Source organism: Cupressus sempervirens, chromosome 8, assembly GCF_028749045.1.
Source record: "Cupressus sempervirens isolate cs-2001-9-10 chromosome 8, ASM2874904v1, whole genome shotgun sequence".
Classification (NCBI taxonomy): domain Eukaryota; kingdom Viridiplantae; phylum Streptophyta; class Pinopsida; order Cupressales; family Cupressaceae; genus Cupressus; species Cupressus sempervirens.
Window position 1 is genome coordinate 818,058,557 of NC_143125.1, and position 21,269 is coordinate 818,079,825.

General features: G+C 32.9%; 1 pseudogene; it reads left to right on the top strand.

Moving 5' to 3' along the window:
* Positions 1–21,269, top strand: part of LOC149544907 (glutamate--tRNA ligase, cytoplasmic-like) — a 55,039-nt pseudogene that overhangs the window by 11,596 nt on the left and 22,174 nt on the right.

The window sequence follows — 21,269 nt, forward strand, 5'->3', positions numbered from 1 at the left end:
AGGGTGTTAACCATGATGAGATACTAGGTGCAGAAAAAGGAGGAATAACATAAAGAATAAAACTAAAGTTCTCTAATTACAAAGCATAAGACTAATATTCCATGTTAAGGCCTGAAGAACACACACACAGAGACAAGAAGGCATACCTCAATCATGCTCCTAATTTGATTAACTCTTCTCTCAACAGCCTCCTGAGTCATTCCATCACTAACTATTGTTATTGAATCTTTTTTCAATACTATCTTGGCAGTAGTTTCCAAAACCTCATTCCCAACAGTGTCAAGGGCTAGCCCCACTTCATCTCTAATGACAATGCATGCATTAAAATACATGGTTCCGATTATAGTTGTCTATATTACTGAATAACATATTAGGAGAATGAACTCTCAAATGACAATCCTAAGCTGATAACTTACTTTTTGCACTCAATTTAAACTCATGTTCAAAATATTAAAAAGGCTACTTCATTATGGCCTATGACAAACTGACCAACATAATTAACATTGGATAGAAAATTGTCATGATAAATGATTGAGACAAAAATGTCTCCAGAGTTTTAAGAGCATCACAAAACAAAGGAACTAAAAGTATATAAGATGAATATTCGTTATCATGAATGGAGATAACTTCTAGCCTAGCATGAAAGAGAAGCATAACCAATGAGCTACAAAGTCTAGAACATTAGTAAAGTAGTTCAAATTGGCAACTATAATCTTATAGAATTGAGAGTGTATTTTACTTGTAAGCTTTAACCACATAATCATCTACAACACAATGGAAAACATACTTCGAAGCTTAAAGCTCTTGTGCATAAGGATGTTTTATGAAGTAGAATGCCTTATGTGCTTGAGCTTCTTGCTTTCAATAAAATGCAGATGAGTGATTGTGTTGTTCAAGGCAATTCTAAAAAGTAAATGCATCACAAAAGTGTCCAGATGACCCATAAGTTTGGAATATATTTCAAGAAAGAGTATGTTATAGAATATACCCAGTAAATTCGAGTCTATTTTGTAGGTCCTAGCCAAATCCACAAGAGAACTATGTCAGTACCCAGTCTATGTACAAACTGGTCTTGGATCTAGGCTGCAATATGAGTGAATCAGTAACACAATTTTTAGGCTCCATGAAGCCTTTCACACCAGAGAAAAGGATAAGCATGTCCTAAGAATTCTTAAGACTAATTCATGGTTATTTATGACTAAAAATAAATCATAGTTTCTTGTGGATATATTATCAGCTTGCTAAAACCATATACTAATTCATTGCCACTTATTCCTGACTTATTCTCTACACTATAATATGAGCTAGAAGAAGTTGTTGAAAGCCAACCTTAACTAGCTTTCAAGGATGCCTCAAGAAATACCCACCCTTTGTCAAAAAAGGGCAGTAAGCAAAGAAACAAATAGAAATTTTCTCCATGCATTAACCAAAAAAAAGAACCTCTCATAGTAAGAGAGGTGAAAGCTTGAACCATTTTAAGCTAGTGCCTCAGGAAACTCTCCTCACTCTATTTAAAGCTTGATTACACAATATTCATCCAAAAAAAATAAAATTAGTTCACAATAGAAAAAGGAACATCAGACATTGAAATGACAAAATCTGAGCATTCTGCTTTCATGAATTTAAACCATAATCTTGTACACTTTGTAAAGCCTAAGTTTAAATTAGGAAAATTATTTGTAGTTCATACCCATATGTGTCAAGCAGTCATGTGATCACCTCAAACAACTTGTAGTTCAATTATAAATATAACTTACCCAAGACTAGACAAATGCTACCATTTCAAAAGCATTCTATAGTATCAACATAAAGCCTCTATTAACATTACTGAAATCCAACATAGACAAGCATGTGTTCTTAAAGTAAATTTCAATTTTAGGACACCTACCATAAGATCTTGATTACTTGAAATGAAATGAACTGAATCAACCACAACAAAAGTTGAGGTTTACCAAACCAGAAAAGTTGAACACGAGGCTTCAATTGAGTCCCTGTAGCTACATCTATTGCTACATTGTCCAAAGCTAGTTTTGCTATCACATGTTGAAGTTGTGTGCCAACAAATAAGATCAACTTTCGTAAGTATGGAGTAAAGCGAAGAGATTTGAATCAGAATAAATAAGATGGTCTGTATACTCAGTAGTTTAGTGCTTGATAGAATTAACTAGACAAAAAAGTCATTGGACATAAGACAATATTAGAAAATAAAGATAACTAGAAAGAAATAAGTGATCGGGTTTAACCAATGAACTTGTCATCACTTACTATCTCAGGGATGAATGATATCTAGAAGTAGAAGTTCAATTCTGATTCAAAAATTAACAAGATTTGATTAAGCAATTAAATGTTAAAGATGATGGTTATTAGTTGGACCCAAATATAATTTTAAAATAGATTTCTTTATGAAGATAAGCAAAAACCATTTTTTCATACATAACAAATTGAGGAATTGAGCATAAATTTACCATGCAGATTGAAGAAAATGCAAATAATTGCATATCCCTAGAGTGGCCAGCTGCAAAAATACCAATCATTACCCAATTTCAAGTTATTCATTCACTTTTACAGATCAGTTTTTTTTTTTTCTAAAATCATACAAGTAGAGATTGACTCACTATAATAAATTATTAATTATGTTAGTGGTATGTTCTCTAAAAGAGGCCATAAATCATCAATAAACATATCCAAAATACAAAAGGAGGTCAATAGATTATAGAAATAACTATTTTTCTTAAAGGGCCATGTGAAATGCCACATGTATATTTGTCTCTCCTCTCTCTGGTCCTTTTACATGCATCATTATCTCCTATATTGTCAAACACATTGTTGTGTAGGACTTAATTTCAATTCTGTATTAGTAGGTATTGAAGTTTCGCCATAAGTTCCTCCTTATAAGTTTTGGTCAATACAAATACTACACTCTCAGCATATATGATTACATGGATAACATTTTAAAATTTAATACCTCTCCTAACTCATCCTGTATGTATGTTCTTTTCAATTTTTGTACTACAGTCTCCTGTTTCATTCTAGAACCAAAATACATTTTCACTTAATAGTCAGGGATTATGAGGTAACATAATCATCAACAGTGTCCATACTAGTTTCAACTACAAAAATTTTAATATGTGTGGCTAATTTTGACAATCATGAAGTTATCATCAAAAATCATAGCCAACAACATTGTCAAGTATTAGCCAGAAGTATTTGGAAGACAGGGTCCTTATAAGTTGAATGGTGATTCGATCAAATGGGAAGCCTTGATACATGATTGGTTAATTGTCTCAGTTTTGGCACAAGAGATTTGGTTTCTTGCATAATGGAGCTCTACCTCTCTTGAGGATTAATCCAAAACTAAGTTCTTGGTTACAACTGAGAAAGTACCTTTTCCCCATTTCAATCCAAGGGGGTCTATGCACATTTTTTGATGTGATAATTGGTTTTCATTATTTTGGCACATTAAAGACATGCATACAAGGTAATGGCTCTCTTTATCTGGCTCCATTACCATGCTGAAAGCTATGTTGTGTGTTGTGCCCATCGATTCTATTTCTTGTTTAAATTTGACAAAGAATGCGGTGGCAAAGCTAGATGAAATTTTTAAATGGTTTTTTAGGTGGCTCAAACAAGTCTCACTGAATCCCTCTAATAAACTAGGATTGTATCTTTTGCAATAAGAGAAATAGGAGCCTAGCTGTCAAGCAAATTTTGACAATACTTGACACTGGGAGAAAAGCTTGTCTTGAAAGTGTTAAAGAGCTCAAAGAAACATTGGTGCAAAGTAATATAAAAAAAATACTAGGACTCAAATGATTTAATAGGAATTGCAGCTATGTTTTGACTGGGTGATCAGCTATTAGGCAGTTCATGTGGGAGTGCAGAAGCATCATTGTGAATCACATTCTGTGGAATATTACAAAGGGCAACATATTAGACTTTTGGGACAACTCATGGGAGGGCCACCAAGCATTGGGCTCTATTGTGGAATATAAGACTCCTCAAGGAGAAGGTGGTCTTCGAGCACTCTGATTATAGTGCCAAAATCTATTCTATATGTTACTTTAACAACCAAATTGTAATGGTACAAATAAAAAAGTCCAAACTACGAACCATTCATGATAATGTTAAGGATATAAATGAACAAAAGTAAACAAGCACCAAAAACAAAACATGAACTCTTTTGTTAATAATATGATATGTACTCTCGTGCGATGAGATTTAGCTATAAATTCAAACTAAAGGAAAATATAACCAAACCCAAGTTTGAAATTTGGTAGGCATGTCCCTTAATTTTCTTTACAGTTTGACACTTTAAATGTCTAGGTTAAAGATGATCTGTAGTATTCATAAAATCATTTATAGGTAAAATTGCAAAACATAATAAGAGTGTTAAAAAAATAGTCTAGAAGAAAACAGTCTAGTGGTAAGATTGATTGGCATGTACCAAAATCCTTTAGTCATGCAATACATAAACAGAAAACAATCTAGTGGTTACAAGATTGTTGGCACAAACCAAATTGCATCAGATAGGCAACCTGCTTCAAAACAACCACAATAATGTAGGTCCACTAAGACAAGGCTAAAAGAAAATGCCACAGGTACTTTTGATAGAAAATATATACACCAAGCATGACTTCTATGCCAAATAATATTCAAGCTTGATAGTCCATTCTCAATGCATCAAGTGAGAGAAAGCTAGTTTTAACCACTTGGGCAAAGAAATAAGAAAATAATGTCCATAAATAGAAAATGAAAGTTGAAAACTATTTGAAATCGACAAAAAAGTAGAAACGTGAATACCTTGTGAGCCAAAGTGTTAAACAGATCACTCAATAAAAATAGTATATTAAGAAAAACGTCATCCAGAATTCAAAATAAAAAATGACATGCCTGAAAGATGCTACTGGCAGATAGTAGGACCAATACTTGTTGCTTAATAGAAGAAGCCTAATTTAACTTGAGTAAAGATAATAATATGTGGAAAAGTCAAAATCAATGAAAGGAGGCTCAATTATATCTCCTTAATGTATGACTCAACTCTCAGAAGCAATATTAAAATTAAAAAATATCACTTGCCTGTTAGCAGTTTTTGACTAGTGATTGCTGAAAAGAATTTTCAAGACCATTATAAAGAGACATGAACTAATTATGATATCATCATCTTATTGTTTATATTGAGTATTTTTGTCCTATAAAAGTATGGTAATCGTAGGCCAACCTTATTAGCAACATTATTAAACAATTCATTGCTGAGAGCATGGATCATATGGCTTTGGCCTACCAAATTTAAGGTGCTAATGGTTAAGCAGTAAGCCTATAGATAAATATTTAAAAAGGTAATGTAGTTTAGGCTTTAAAAAGCCTTCATCAATAGGAAGTCTTTAGTTATTATAGTCCTGATCAATGTAACTAATGCTTTGTTTAGGCCTATAAAAGTTGCTTTTATCTTGGTGATTCAAATTAGTATCTCAAGCGTCTTCAATCATATTTGACATCCATTATCCCAAATTATAAATTGAGGAGGCTGGAGTTCACAAGATGTAGAATTTTTTAGAAAATATGAAGCATTTTAGGTGCAACATCATGTTATCCCTCATATATGATTCTGACAGATACTATCAGTGTCTTGTTGCTAAAAGTTTTAAATCCAATAAATATTTCCTGTAGCTTCCTCATTTGATCAAAGGCAATAAAGACCAGAAATAAGAAATACTTTGGTATTCCACTATTTTGAGAGGCAGTTTAAGTAAATTTGAAAAATAAGAGCTGAAATCAGTCATTCCTATGAAGGATCCTAGTTATCGAAACCTAAATTTGGAAATAAAATTAGCATTTATACAGATTGTGAAAAAGGCCCATATGAAAGATTGTGCTTAAATAGGAGGTATATGGAGTCGTTGCATTTGAGAAGTGAATTTAGTGTTCGATAGTGATGTGTCCCTTCCAAGAAAGCACATCCCCAGTGTAGGACATTTTTGAGCCTTGAGGAAACATTCCCCTACAACACCAATTTTGCTACCTATGCTAGAGCCATTACTAGGTCGCTTGCTATATGACCATGCCATTAAATACTGAGTGTGACCTTTGACTTTGGAAAAACTAATTTACCTTTCATGAAGCACTAGTAGAGATATTATCCTATAGATATTGCCTTGAAGATTTCAATTCACTTAAATTTGTATATAAGCAATAGTACCTATCTTCTAACTCAGATACAATACCATGCAGCTTAGATTTTTATGTATACAGTAGTAGCATATTAGTTTTCACCCAATTTTGTAATATGCAACTTAGTTATGCAAGCTTGCAGAGACATAACTATTTGGTCATGCATATTGAGAAGATTTAGTAATTTCAAAGCTCATAAAAAAATGTTTGGTGGAACATATTCTAATGCTATTTTTTGATTTGTAACTTATTTGTAGAACTCAAAATGCTATGTTTAGAGTTTTCCATTTCTTGTACTTATTTTCATGTGTGCAACAACTAATTTATGGTTGGGGAACCCATTACTAGCACCCACTCAACCTTCCCCCACCCCCAGCCCCCCCAACAAAACAAAAAAGGGAAAAAAACTAGTCCAAGGGCTTGGTAGTGTTAATAGAAATGGGTACTCTCGTTAAGAGTGCAACCCAGGTTAATATCCTTTTTATGAATAAGTCAAGATTTACCAAGCAACATGTATGTGGAGTATGCTTACATTTGAGATACTTGGGGCTGCCCAGTATTTGACAAGTCAAAAGAATAATGTTATAGTTAAGGTTGTGAAGTTGTCCAGTATTTGAAAAGGATACTTTACCAACTACCACAAAAATATGGTAAATAGAATGGTAATGGTGGCTCAATACCTAGAGGTTGCTGCATAAAAATATTGGGCAATTTAAATATGACTAAAGTGTTGTTCAACCTTGGCATAATTAAATAGGAAATCAAATTGTAACTAAGATTAGAATCTCCCTCGCTATAATAAGGTTGTTGCGTAACAATTTAGTCTATATTCAAGGAAGCCTAAAGTGCAGTTCATGCTTTAAAAATCACATTGGTCTGAACAATTATGATGGCAATCACTATCAAGATTGAAACTAACATTTGAATTCCCCTTGCTACAAGAAATAGATTATTTTGTAACAATTATAAAATTCAAATACAACCCAAGGAAGCCCTTCACTCACTAGCACTAACAAAAGCATGATCAATGTTCAAATCCCTAATGATATAGCTTGACCCACATTACTCAAAGTGTAGATAGGTTTTTGATGTAACAATTATAGGTTGAATATGACCTGAAGGAACTCTATCATGCTAGCTGACTACAAGCATAATCCACATTGTAATCCTTTCAACACAATAATGTAGCATAGAAATCTAAAGGGTGGCATTGGTAGTATTCTAGTGTACCGACTATGGGGTACATTCAAGACTGATCCAAGTACATAGGGGATAACTGCAATGAGGCTATAATGTAATAATAATGGGTTGGGTATGTGCAGGATCATGGTGTACCAAACTATGGCCTTAAGTGGTAGTGAAAAACTAGCAAATCAGGGTTATGTCAACTTGACACATAATTTTAAAGTGGTTCTGTAATTTATATCAAAAAGTTGTAAGAAAATAATCTGTTGGAAATTGAATCTAGTTTCTAAAATACAAGTCCTTATCTAGAGAAAAAATTATTTGATTGGTCAAAAGTTTGGATTTTAATGCAATACTACAAAAATTTCAGGGCGAAAATAAAAAGTAGGTGTATGTCTGACCACCTTAATCATAATCAAAAAATAATAATTTTAAATATAATTTTGGATATAAAAAGTAGACTCATGCCTAGATGTGACACATATTTTTGGGAATTTTTATTCTAAATAAATAATTAATTTTGAATTTTCTACTATACTATTTTCATAATTAAAAAACTCTCGTGTCTGACCACCTTAACTACCTCAAAAAAAATCAAAATTAAGGTTTTTTTTTTCTTATACTAGTCAAAGCATAAAATGTGACGCATCTTTTGGATTTCAGAAATCTTATATGGTTACTTTGTAGCTAACTCCATTAGAAAATAATTAATAATTACTTACTGAACTTGTAATTTCACAAACCTTACATTTATGAAAAGCTAAGAACATTCTTAAGAAACCCTTTTCATTACATCAAATTTTGGTTAAAAAAAAGTCGTCAGCTACATGCTTGATGTAAAAAACATATAAAAGCATGCAAAAAACACATTTTTGGGATGTTTTAAAGATGACCATATAAGGTTGGTATCGAAAGATATAGTAGGAATTATAAAGGTATTAATTGTTTTCATTTAGTATTAAGATGGGTGTGAAAAAAGTTGGAATATATTTTGAAATTCTTTGAGGCATTTTAGAACTACATATTTTTCAGATCGCCACTTTTTGGCACACCATGATCCTGCACATACCTGGCTTACACTCAAACATAGCCCAAGAATAGTCAAGCTCTACAATCATCTTACCAAAGGTTTATCAAGAAAAAAAATACAATTAATGGCAGAATTGAACATAGATCCATAAAACCTATAGTGGAGAGCTAAAACACTACCTACTAACCTCAGTTTCCAACCTAGTGATGTGGGAAATTAAGGCAGCCTTGGCGAACCCTACTCCTTTGCTCCTTCTCTCTTGTAGCTCCCATGCTCCATGAAAATAAAAACGAATGCTTGTGTAGCTCCCACACGCGCTCTGTGAAACCTATTTTCATTTGAACATGTTAAGCTCGTGTTAGTCAAAATTTTGACCATCACAGGGATGGATTTTTTTAAAAAGATATTTTTCCTTCCATTTTCCAACTAATCTAAAACATTTTAATAGATGGTCAAAATTTTTGGTCAAAAAATGAGGTCAAATGTACTAGTAAATGGCTTAAGACCAAGTCCATTCTTTTATGACTAACATGTTGCAAATATCTAAAAATGCATACGGGAAAATACATTAGGGCATTGGGAGGAATATGCATCATTTTCCCTATTTAAGATGGTTGAAAATGCATTATGCCAATGATCATTGTTACCATGATGGCAAAGGCTTGGTATTGGTGGCCCAAGAGAAAGTTTGACTTCTATGGCAAAGTGGATTGTCTCAGCTACCTCCCTAGCTACTTCAAATGATTTAGTGTCTGTAATCCGATATTGCCCAACATATTTGGCCCTGTTTCCTACAAATTTGAATATTTATGTTAAAATGTTCCAAGACTTTGTGGGTGATTTCCAGAGTTAGCTGTAGTTTGTCAAAAATGCTATTAAAATCTCAAAGATGAATCACTTCTTTTGTCATCTTATATTATCCTATAAAGTTCTGATGTGTAGCTAATAGCCATGGCAACATATATGCAAGACAATTGTACTCACAACACTTGCAAAGCATATAAAAGATTTTGGTACCATAAACATCTTCCTTTATTGATTACAATGGAAAAGAAAATCCTATGATGCAATGCTCTTCTTGATGTACAATTTATTCATTCATCTAATATAAAACTCCATTTTCATATAAATATTGCAAAAATGATTAAAACCCACAACTGTAACTAACCATCCAAGAGATGGACACTTTTCACACCACCCTCCATATTCATAGTGGTTTATAAGTATATATAAAGTAACAAAAATAATTGCAAGCTTCTATCTAACTATACAAAAATTAACAATTGTTACACAAAATGCTCTTGTTTAGCTATTGCCTATTAGGAATTGGCCCAAAACATTGGTATCTTCCTTCTCACAAAACAATAACAAATTTCAACTGAGAAAAGAAAACATTTATGAAATTAATTTATGGCATGGCCAACTAAACTAAAATTAGGCTCAACAATCAATAGAACTAGACCCTCCTAGCACTCATTCATTTGAAGCAATATACTATATTGGACAAAATATCACAAACTAATAAAAAGGAGTAGGCCAAAGTGACAAAATCATTGCAGATAGTGTGGAATGGCAATATTGTGTCAATAGTTCACTTTAATATTGCTACTGAATAGATTTCTACTTAAGCAATCTAGAGAGAATGCAAATGAACAAAATAGAAGTATAATGATTGATTGTATTCAAGATAGTATATTATAGGCTTGAGATTATTCAAAAAGATTTCAGCTCACACAACCCTTCATGTATTGAAAGTTGCAACTTGTGAGTTTGCAAATCACTCATTTATTAGCAAATTGGTAAAGATTAACTTAAGAGCCCACAGACAACCTATTTCAAATAAACATGCCAAGGAATATTAACCATTTACTATATGGGAAGATGTCTATTAGCAATGAACAATCACTTGAAGTTCTTTCTTACAATTAAATATGAGTAAAAAGGTAAAAAGGTAAATTTATATTTTATAAAATAAATAAATAAAATAATAGGAGATCATACAAACACCATATACAAGAGACCATATATTTATGATTTTATCCAATAATGTCAACAATGGACTAAAAATAACAACTAGACATCATTGGGTGTGCTATAAATGCCAAATGCAAGTGGCACTATCATCCAAAAATAGATTGTGTGTTTACAAAATCTAGTGTGTTCACTGGATGATAACTTTACTAATACATACCGAGGTTGATGTTTTTAGTAGTTCACGGATAGCCATTGTTGCGTAGCATGAAGTGGGGAGGGTGAAGCTTATTTGAAGAGTAGTATGTGATGAAGGTTTAGAGCCACCATCATGATTAACTTCCTTCACATTTGTTTTCAATTTCTCTTCATTGTAACCTTTAACTAAATTATTCTATGGGCTCTGCTCTCCCTACAAAGCCAACAATTTTTCATTTTTAGTTGATTTTTCATTTGATTTTTCTTGCAACACATTATTATTTACATTATTACATTTAGCTAGTTCATCAAGATCTATTGTGACCAACTACTATGTAGGTTCCTCATACTTGGTGATATTCCTGCAAAATATTACCACTAATAGTAATAAGAGAGAAAATCATGTCAGAAGGAAAACAACTCATTTTATTTTAAAGGATAGTAAGACCTATATACAGAAGCTAACTTATAAAACTAGAAAACAAATAACCATCTAGCAGATGAAAGGATCGAAGCCAAACTTATATAATAGTCATTTACAAGTACAACCATCAATTCAAAGTGATCCCCTCAATGAAAACATGAAATGAAAACAAAATCATAAAAATAATGAAGTCCTCTCATACCACAAATAATCAATTGGCTTTTGGATTAATCTTTTCTATCTTCTTGCCAAGTTCATTATTGAAAATTCCCTGAAATGATGAGAAAGAACTTCAAAATAATAAATAAACCACAATCATGGATGGGCAGCATGGAACAAGACAATATTCACTTATGCTTCCCTACTAAATTTCATAACTCCATTGTTTCTAATTAGATCACAAGCATTGCTGCACTTCAGTCTTACAAAAGTCCTTTAGATATTCTAAATTCTGAGAACAATAAAAGAGATATCCTCACATATGAAAATACATTGAGGAACTTACTTCACACTATGTGAGCTGTCTTGCAAGTTAACTAAATCCTACAAAAGAACCACATGATCACCAAAACTATGTACCTTGTTTTCAGGCAAATCACACAAAACCTTGATCCATCAATTGAATGCTACTAGAACACTTTTTTTTTGGCATTCCAAGTGTACATGAATATATATATGAGCAAAAAAAATTAAAAAACTAATGTCATTGAAACCCAAAAAATTTAAATTGACAAAGGATGACAAAATATCGATACTTCTTTCAGAAATGTATATCAGGATAGTCCAACTTCAAATAATACTAATTGGGGGGTGGACATGAAGACATCATTTGGATTCTGGAATACCAACTTTCCTCTATTAGCCAATGGCTTAACACAACCTAGACTTAAAAATAGCCATAGTAATAGAAGAATTATGAAAACAATTGAAAGCATGACATTAAGATACAATCATGTTAACTCATTCCACTACTTTGATAAAGATAGATATTATATGAGTTCATTCAATTTCAACTACATTAAAGTGAAGAATTATTCCTAAGTAGGAATTCAAATATGTAGGACCACCTTGTGTAGAAAATTTATACACACTTTAAACCCTAGATAATTGTGTAAAACCCTAAATTTGCAAATATGAGATTTGTTGCAAAAAAAAAAATGAGGGATTCCTAAACAAAATTGGTCAAATTCTGGTTAGCAAACTAACAATCATCAAAAACTATATCACCAACCCTAGCCACTAAGGGAACACCCCTGATTTTGTTTCAAATATCATGGGAAAAATTAATGAAAACCTAGGCACAACTTTTAGCTATTTAAAAATCTGCAATTACTACAAAAATTGCCACACAAATTCACAAATATTGGCACCACAACATTTTTAAAAATCTCATAATTTTCCTACCCTTAACGAGTTCGTAAAATTGTATACAAACTATTTTGGATCTTGAATCTTCACTAGTCTTCACATCCAATTTGACAACACATCAAAATCAATCATAATCCCTATAATGATTTGCTTTCTCAGATCCTAAAGCTCAAATTAAGTTTCGATACTAGATTAAGAAAACAAAAAACAAAAAATTTATCAAGATATTCAATTGATAAACTAAGAAACAAAAACTTTCTTATATAGACTTACACAGAGTTAAAAAGTAAATAGAACATAAAGACTTATTTCAGACTAATCTAAACTCCAAAAGACTTTATTAAACTCTAAGTTGCACATTAATTGATCATTAAAGAATATAATTATATTCTAATAGTGGTAAGTTGAGAGCTCCAAGTCTCCACATTAATTGATCATTATACAATATGGTTATACTTTAACAGAGGTAAGTTGATAAAAGAGAGCACTGAAGATAAATTAGTTAAGAAATGCAACCTTCCCTATTAGGAAATATAACATCAACAAGAAGTGAATGTGACACCTAAAAATTAGAGTGTTGGCTAGTTCCAATCAAGCACCAAAATATATCATTCAAAGTCAATATCAGAGAAGAACTGAAGTTTAAACCAACAATCCTAAGATAGAAGAAGAGACTTTGCATGAAAATATGAGTTCAATAAGGAAAAACATCTATGAGAGTGATGCCATGTTGGAAGTATAATTGTCACTATATCTTCAATAGGAATACAACTTCCCTAGTTGTATGATGTACATTTTGTAAAGCTCCCTGGCAAATGCTATGATATCTAACAACAATATGCAAAGGCATTGAAATAGGTAGCTGCTGATCAAAATGATTGGCTTCCATAAACATTAAATATTTTTAAGCTCAAGTATATCATAAAAGTACAAGAAGACAACTTCATTTCAAAAAAAAAAATCCTAAAAAAAAGGGGCAATAAGATGAGCATTTCCAATTTCATTAAATTTTTTAAAAGTATATGTACTAAACTTGTAAACTCTAGTTCTCAGAACTATACTTAAGGTTTTTTTCTCCAAAAGACTTAAACATGCAGCTTTTAAATAGTTGACACATCTGAAGCATTACACATGCACATAATCAAGAAAATAAGCAAAAGGAAAAAAATAACTTTCAAAAAATTAGATCCAGGAATGCATTGTCTCTTTGCTTCTCAATCAAGAAAATGTAACAAACCTTTCCAGCTAGATTATGATATGTTTCAGCAATATCATTTGTCGAGCATATTATTCTTGACTTGCAACTAGAATTTTATTCCAACTCAAAAATAAAAAATCACAAAATAGATATAAACCAAGAACATCAACTTTTGTCTAGATTAACTTTTTCCATATGTAATTCACTCTCCATTAAGAGGCAATTCTTACCTAGGACCATTGCTGAAGTGGATCGATTAAGAATGACTCTTGTAGCAGCCTACTAATTTTTCCTAAATATACTATAATTAGTTGATTGATTAAGAATGGCCCATGTAGTAGTCTACTAATTTTTCCTGAAGATACTGTAATCAGTTGACCGATCAAGAATGGCCCAGTAGGGCCTATTCATTTTTCTAAAGATACTGGGAGTATCACAAAATCTTGAGAACCTAGATTTGTAAAAAATTGAAGTTTTTGTGGTGGTTCCATGCTATGTAAGAGTGTTGCATGGGGAACCAAAACATTTGGTGATTACAAATAATCTAAACACAACATAATTTTCCTACTCATGTCACATGTGTTTTTAAGACTCTATCATACAAGATAGAGTGACAAATTCAACTGAAGCATAAATTCTACTATAAATATTGTGTAAGCAATATGTATTGAAAGGACATTGCCAGTATAAATTGCAACTTGCATCCATCAATATTCAAATTTAGCTTTTGTATTTTCCTTGGCACAAAATAGATTTTCAACCTTATGAGTTACAAATGTTTGAAGACATACTATACAATACTGAGTGATAAATTCAAATGAGAACAACAAGTGTGTTGTACACTATGTGTAAGCAATATTTATTGTGAGGACATTACACATAAATTTATAGGTGTAAATTGCAACTTGTACCCATACATATTTAATTTACTTTTGCATCATCTATAATTAAAATAATTGAATGAAACAAAAGCAACAACCAAAACTCCAAACTTCACTCCATTGTTGAAGGATACATAGCACACAACATATCTAACTTGAGCAATATATATACCACACAACATATCTATCGGTGTCATCATTGCACCTTATAGGTGCATGTGCTAGTCATTACAAAATACCAATATTAAATATTTATTAAACTGAATCAGTAAATAAAGATAAGAAAGGCTCGACTTCCTTATCCCTTCGCACACATTTACAAAAGAAGTCATCAAATAGGAGGGGGCAAAGATGGGAAGGTAATTTCAAATCAAAGAAATATCAAAGTTTTGTTAGATGGTTTAATTCAATATTGTCAGAGTATCCAGTACTTGGTCAAGTAGCTGATAAATATGTTGGTAGAAGAGGAATTGGTAAGACAAAGCCAGTAAGTTTGAAAGAAAGTGAGCCTAATGGTATCAAAAGTGAAAGCAATGAGAAAGCAAAGGAGGAAAATTTTTTTGACATTGATCTACCAGATGCAGAAATTGGAAAAGTTTGTACTCGATTTCCTCCTGATTCGAGTGGATATCTTCATATTGGACATGAAAAAGCTATTTTTTTAAACCAATACATGGTACCAAAAGTGAAAGCAATGAGAAAGCAAAGGAGGGAGGTTCTTTTGACATTGATCTATCGGATGTAGAAATTGGGAAAGTTTGTACTCGGTTTCCTCCTGAGTCGAGTGAATATCTTCATATTGGACATGCAAAAGCTATTTTTTTAAATGAATACTTTGCTCAAAGGTATAAAGGGTGCTTGATTATACGCTTTGATGACACAAATCCTGCTAAAGAAAGCAACAAGTTTTTAGAGAACATATTGAATGACCTTCATATGCTAAGCATTAAAGGAGAAGGACCTACATACACTTCAGATTATTTTTTGCAGTTAGTAGAAATGGTTGAGAAATTGATATCTAAGGGGAAGGCATATGTGGATGACACCTCGAGAGTAGATGCAGAAAGAGAGAATGGATGGAATTGAGTCCATCAATAGGAATAACTCTATGGAGCAAAATATGTGTCTATGGAAAGAAATGATTGTTGCTACTAAGAGGGGGATGCAATGTTGTCTAAGAGGTAAGCTAGATATGCAAGATGTTAACAAAACATTGCAAGATCCTATTTATTATAGATGCAATCCTGTCCCCCATCACCATGTTAGATCTAAATACAAGATATATCCAACATATGATTTTGCATGCCCAAATGTGGATAGCATTGAAGGTGTGACACATGCTCTCTAATCAAGTGTGTACCATGATCATAATGAACAATGTTATAGGGTCTTAGAAGACATGGGTTTCTGGAAAGTACATGTGTGGGATTTTAGCCATTTGAATTTTGTTTATACTCTCCTGAGCAAGCGAAAACTATAGTGGTTTGTAGATAATAAAAATGTGGAGGGTTGGGATGATCCTTGCTTCCCAATAGTGCAAGGAACATTGCAAAGGGGATTGAAAATAGAGTCCTTAAAGAAATTTATTCTATCACAAGTTTAAATGTTGGACTTTTTCTTTGGAACACCTTTTTTTCACTTAATTTTCTATAGTTTCCATACAAATTCTGGGTATGTGCAGGATCATGGTGTGCCAAAAAGTGGCGATGTGAAAAAAAAGAGTTTGAAGATGCCTAAAAGCACTTCAAAATCCGCTCTAAATTTTTTTCACCTATCCAGGAACCAAACTTGGAAGGTAAGGCCGAGCCTTATCGGATATCCGACATGTGACCGAATATCTGATAATTAGAGTAATAATATTATACCTCTATTATTATTATTATTTAATATTATTATAATAATAATTATTATTATAATATAATAGTATGATATATTATTTAATATTATTATTATTTAATAATAATATTATATTAAATAATAATAATATTAGTATTTAATATAATATTATTATTATAATAATTATTATACTATAATATAATAATAATAATAATAATATTATATTATAATCATATAATATTATACTATAATAACAATATTATAATGTATTATATTATAATAATAAAAAGTAATATCTTATAATATAATATATAATAAAAAAGTATAATATATTGTAAATTATAATAATATAATATAATAATAATATTATTATATAATATAATATATATAATATAATAAAAAAATATAAAATGTAATATAATGTAATGTATATTATATGTTATATGTTATATTATATATATTACACTCATTATATATTATTGCGGCCATATCGGATATCCGATACCTGTGCATTGGATTAAATAAAATCATAGACCCGCGGGCCCTCATTTTACGCGAATGTGGGGCCAGTATTACCATCATCGATCAGATATCAGATACGAGATCGGATATCAGATATTCAAGTTTTTTTTTTTCCCCAACTCATTTTTAACCTAAATTTAGTAGATTTTAGGATGATTTTGTTTGTTTTAGTTGAATCTAGGGTTTTTTTTTTTAACAAAAATGGTTAAACTTTAGATTTTATTTTAATATATATTATGTTTTACAATTCAATAGGAATGGCTGATCAAAATGATGACACTAATGTAGGGAATAATATTCCTCGTAACTCACCACCAAACGATCCAGTATCCCCACAAAACCGTCCACCAAATGATCCTCTACCTCCTCAAAACCCTCCTTGAATCGAGGATTTGATAAATGAAAATCTCACCGAGTTGAGAGGTTTGCATAGAACATATAATAATGTACCTGCACTGGCTCCTATGTTATCCACATTAAACACCATAGTGGATAACATTGAAACCCTTACGAACCAATAAAATGTCGCTCTTTGTTGGTGTGATGAAATGCACTAGATGTTTGATGATGGTTTGGATTATGATGAGGTCGCAGCCCTCAACATAACCAAAGATGATTTGGCTAGCCTTTTTGCTAACCCAAAAATGGGTATACCAGTTGACCCAAAAAAAACCAAACTATCAATTAAATGGTGCACAAATGATGCCATACGTGCAAATTTTTGGGATCGTTGGTGGATGGTCTTTGATATCCCTCCACATGGAAATTTAGACATACCATTTTATTTCCTTAGAAAATTATATGCAGAATTTGTGTTGAACCTTAAAGTGAACTATTGGAGCATGAAGCCCAACATGGGCTTATGGACTCGGAGCTCCTCAGGATAGACCCTCTTCCCAGTGGAAGAAACTTGGCACTTTTGTCCCCCCCCCTGATATCTGCCCCCCTCCTCGAGTGCAACATCCAGATATTATGGTAGAGGCTAGCTCTCAAACCATTAGAGCCATTCATAGGTTGAATAGCCTAATGATATCTTAGGCTAGGTCAGTCCTACCTCCTCGTGTTGATGATGTTGGTGCCAGTTGATGATCGGCTAGCTCATCACATGTTTGTGTGCCTCACACTTGCATTACATGGAAGAATATTTTCCTGGATCCCATAGGTGATCTTCCTGAGTATCATTTTGTATTAGACGAGGATACACTAGATGCACATGCAGAGGCTACAGACCCTAATGCGAGAGAGGAGGGGAATGCAGAGGCATGGACTCCTTCGGTGTCAGTATGTGTATACATTTTTTTGTTATGACATATGCGGTTTAAATTTAATTTTTATAATAGAGTAATTTTAATTTTTAAGCCATACTGACTTTTACATGTATGTGATCTTCATTCATGTTTAGTTGATGACTGAGGAGGAGCTCAGATAGATAGACGATGCTACACTCTTGGCAATTTCATTTGGCCTTGAGACATCTACAGTACATTATGTTGTGTTCACATTTTTTTTTTCTATTTGATATTGTGGCATATATGGTTGCTAATCTTTCTTTTATCTTGCAACTACCACCTACCCCGGGGGGACAAAGTATGGGGGTGAGCCAGCATGCACTTACAAAACAAAGGTAATTAGATGTTTTCTAATTGATTAAATATTGATGCATTCTTGTAAAATGTTTGTGGTAATCTCATTTAATTACATTCTTTATTGTATATAGGGTGTGGCTACTGGCGATGAGCTTGTATAGATTCGGCATCCTAGATCATCAGGGATTTTTATTCGCACAAAGAGCCCCATTGTATGTATAAGTATCATTTATTTTTTATTTTTCTTATTGATGCAGAGGAAAGTATGATTGTTGTTCTGTACAATTTCTATGATTTTTTCCATACCAATAATGATTCATGTCTTGCATATGTTCATTACAACTTAAATAGGCTTATATGCACCTATCCAACCGACCAAGTTGGTTACAAAGGTTTATTTAATCAAACAAATACCAAATTACTACTTTCCCTCCAAAACTAATATGACCGTTTGAATTTGAAATTCAAATTTCAAACTATAGTTTTTATGCATTCCTTAACTTTCTAAACTATTCCATTGACTCAAAATTGGTCATATGGATTTATTAAATGCAACTAAGTATGAAACTATCCTAAGACTACCCCATATGGCTCTTTTGGCCATTTTACATCATGTTGCCCTTAGGTCCTTACTAGGACTTTTATGACTTTTTTCTTTCAAAGTACATTGTTTATTACATAATTCCATTATTGGTTTTAATATATCCCAATTAACAATCAATGATGTCTTTGATCCTCTATCTTCATCTGGTACCAAGGCTCTCTTAGATGATTTAATAGGTGCCCCTGGACCAAACACCCCACCTTCAAAGCAACTCTTGTCCCAAGAGTTAAGGGGTACTATCTTCTTTCCTCCCATCCTTCTAGAGGGATGTTTGAAACTTTGCACCTGCAATGTATTACCCTACACACCTGCATACAAATCATTAGAAACAAAAAGCATTGGATGCTTGTTACCAGTCATGGTAACCTTACTACCTATTGATTGTGAACAGTCATGTTTTATCCTTGACAAAGGCTGAATAACTTGTCTGAGATCATGCTAACACTGTCTCTTATCCTCCATGTATATGTTCACTTCTTTGTTTACTCTCATCACCAAAGGACACCATACTATTCCTATCATCACTCCTTTTGCTATCATTGTCTGCTTGTAAGCAGAATTCTAAGTTTTGTCTTGAACAATCTCATCCTTCATAACCAAAAGAGATGGCTTCAGTGGTAGATCTGTCATATCATGTTTACTCTCCCTCTGCTCCTGCAAGTCCACAAACTCTTTCTTGCCAAAACAAATAACTCTTTCCTCATCATGACTAGTCAAAGGATTTAGCTTAAACTTTACACCATCTTTGTGTACTATATAAACATTTGATGAGCCAAAATGAATAGTGTTCCTTGAGGCTTGTTGAGGCCTTCCAAGGATTACATGGCAGCATGTCATTAGAATGGCATCACATATAACTTGATCTTTATATTCTCCTATAGAGAAATCCACTATTGCTTGCTCCCTTACAACAATATTTTGTGCATCACTGACTCAAGATGCCCTATATGGTCTATCAATAGGATACTTTTTCAATCCTAGTTTATTTACCTTTTGTTTTTGCATTTGTGGTCCTCTTCTTACCATCAAAGATTCTTTTTCAAGTTTAGGGTATACATTATCGTACTTATTTTCTTCCTCTTCTCCTTGGGTCAAGGTGACTCTCCTCTCCTCCTTCTTGAAATACACACCTTTCTTAGGGAACTTGTAGGATTGATGGCCTACTCCTCCAAATGTGAAGCATTTACCTGTGAAAACACTATTACCTCTTCCACTTCCAAATCTTCCTCCCCTGAAACTTCCTCTTGTCTCAGATGTAATCTCTTTTCCTTTATCTTTGTCTTGATTGTTTGAAGTGTCAAACTGACTTCTTACACCTCTTCCTCTCATTGTTCCACCTCCTCTCTGATTTTCTTGCCTCTTATTCTTTCTTTTTAACTTTTCCTCTACCCGGATTGCCAACTTAAAACATTCTCCAAGTGTCCTTGGTACATTCAATCCCATTTCATCTTGAATATTGTACTTGAGGCCATTAATGTATCTAGCCACCTTCTCATCTTCATCTTCCAATCCTCCCCTAATACTCAGGGTATGGAATTGCTCAATATAGGACATGACATCCATATCCCTCTATTTCAAATTGTTTCTTCTTATCTCTATTTGGATTGCTAAATCAGATGGCAAGAATTGATTTATCACCATGGTCTTCATTCTCTCCCAATTTGAAATTTTATTCAATCCCCTTTTGATGTAGAGTCTGTAGCAACTACCTTCCACAAGCCAATAAATGGTTGTCACAATCCAACTTAGGATTCTAGGACTTCTCACAAGTCCTCTTAACCACTCCGGGTATACTCAACCTCCAAGCCAAACAAGGCAATCCCACTTCAAAAGCCTCACCAACTGTCACCAGAAATGGAGACAATCATGGACATATTTTTCCAACCCAAAATCATCAATTTTTTTGGTTCCACCAAACTCTCAACACACCTTTGCACTTCTAGGCCTACAAACCTTGTAGCCTTCCAATTAGCTTCTTTGCACTTTTATCCCAGTATCCCTTAACAGCATAGGGACTTCTCCATAGTTCCAAACACCCTTCTTGGCACCTACTAAGAATCTAAAAGCTTTTGGACTGATCTTGCTCCAACACCCTCCAAACTGCTTCTTGGTACCTAGGCCTAGTTGATCAAGTTAGGCTAGGGCTTCAAGGAAGAATGGGCAAGGTGGGTTCCCAAGACCCAAAAAACTTAAGGAAATCTCCAACACACTCAATGCATCCAACTCAAGCACTCAAAATTATTAGAAGTTCCTGCAAACATGACTGTCACCAATTACCTTGCAAAAACCGATCAAGCA